The sequence below is a fragment of the Aptenodytes forsteri genome, unplaced genomic scaffold (genome assembly GCF_000699145.1).
Source record: "Aptenodytes forsteri isolate BGI_AS27 unplaced genomic scaffold, ASM69914v1 Scaffold147, whole genome shotgun sequence".
NCBI classification, from domain to species: Eukaryota; Metazoa; Chordata; class Aves; order Sphenisciformes; family Spheniscidae; genus Aptenodytes; species Aptenodytes forsteri.
In genome coordinates, this window is record NW_008795320.1 from 1,013,540 (window position 1) to 1,015,432 (window position 1,893).

Below are 1,893 nucleotides of genomic sequence, written 5' to 3' on the forward strand. Positions count from 1 at the left end.
AGCGGCCCGGGCCCGGCCAGGGCTCCTTAAGGAGGACGTGGGGCATCCGTCCGTCCCTCCCTCCCCCTTCCTTCCTGGCCTTTGTGGGTTGTTTGTGCCGGAAGCCGGTCCCTGCCCGGGACAGCGGCCCTGGGGACGTCAGCTGCGAGCTCCGGATGGTGAAGCCACTTCCTCCAGCACCTTCCCCCCGACTCACAAAGACACTGTTAATTGGGGGCTGCTCCTGGCCCCGCTTTGCCCGACGGGGCCACCAGGTGAGACGGCCACCCGCAGCCTGCAGCATGGGGACAGCCACGTTGCCGCACCAGGACGGAGGCAGCGGCGCCTGGCAGCTCACGCCCATTCGAAGGTCACCCGTTTATCTCGGTCCTGACCATAAACAGGGAACTAGATGTCCCAGGAGGTTTTCACACCCCGGTACCTCCCCACCGCTGCATCCCCACCGAGGGGGAATATGTCACCGGTGGGTGACCCCATCCAGCTGAGACAGTGGCAGCCGGCAGAGCGGGGACCCCCCGAGGGGCAGATGAGGGCGAGGGGGAGCCCGGGTTGCGCGGGGTCCTGCCCCCCAGCCGGCCCGGCTCCCAGCGGGCCAGGAAATGCTTTGCAAGGGAGGGACTTTTGACAAAAATAAATAAACCAGAACAAAGGTATTTCTGCAAAATGAAAAATAAATATTAGACCTACACACAAAGCGAGGCGTGGGGACAAACGCACAGAGCGGAGCCGAGCTCTCTGGGGCTTGAGAGCAACTGTTGTGCTCGACTCTGGGATTGCACTGAAGGTTTGAGATAAACGTGATAAACATCCCCACTCCGGGCTCCAGCGGTGCCTGAGCACCCCCGGGCTGCCCTGGTCTCCCAGGGACGGGGACGAGGATGGGATGGGGACAGGGATGCAGCCCCTGCCCACGCAGCGGTCCATTGCTGCCCGCAGTCCCAGCTCCCACAGGGGCCTGGGCAGCCTCTCCTCGGCCGGGGCACGGCAGCACCCCAAGAGCCGCGCTCCAGGACAGGGGCGGATTTCAAAGCCCCCTTCCCCGTGGGACGCTGCAGACTTCCCGCACCCTCCCCAGGCACCGGCTCCTGCAGAGACACCGGCTCAGGGAGCTGCAGAGCGAGGACAGGATGGGGCACGTCCCGGCACACAGCGGGGCCAGGCTGGGACCGGCATCTCCCCGGGGCCACGGGGGCTGAGCCGCAGCGGGGGGCTCCCCAGCATCCCCCACCCAAGGGACACAGGCTCATTCGAAGCCCGAACGGTGCCGGTTTGGTTGCTGCAAAGCCCCTGGCTCCCTCCACGACAGCAGGGTGGCACGGCCACGCAGAGCCAAAGTTAATCATTGCCGAGACTGAAACCAAACAGCGTCGACAGGCAGTGTCTCATGGCTGGCGTCCCCGAACGCGGGGCGAGCAAAGGGGAGAGGACCCAGAGCCTCGGTGCTCCTGGCGCCCGGCCCATCTGATCCCACCCTGTTTGTCTTTCAGGGAGTTTGAGACCAGCTCACCCAGCCCGGCACCCTGTGCAAAGCCTTGCGGTGCCAGGGAATGGTACCAGCTGGGAAAAGCCACGGTGCCTAAACGGGGTGACAGGGAGGGACCCGGCAAGCACCGGGCACAGCGTCGCACCAGCGGCGATAACGCCGGACCCCAGGAGCTGCCTGCTGCGGTGTGCAAACATGCCGGGACCGGGCACCGGGGCGGCACAAGCCGGGCAGAAAGAGGCTCCTGGCACAAAGCCCTGGCCGGGCTCGGCACAGCCCCAAGTGCCAGGAGGAGCGGCGGGGTCCCAACGCAGCCCCTTGTGCTCACCGCGGCACATCCCGACCCAGCGCTGCCTCGGGCACGTTCAGCCCCGCCGATGATGGGCAGGCAGGGAGGATGACCGGGGGGA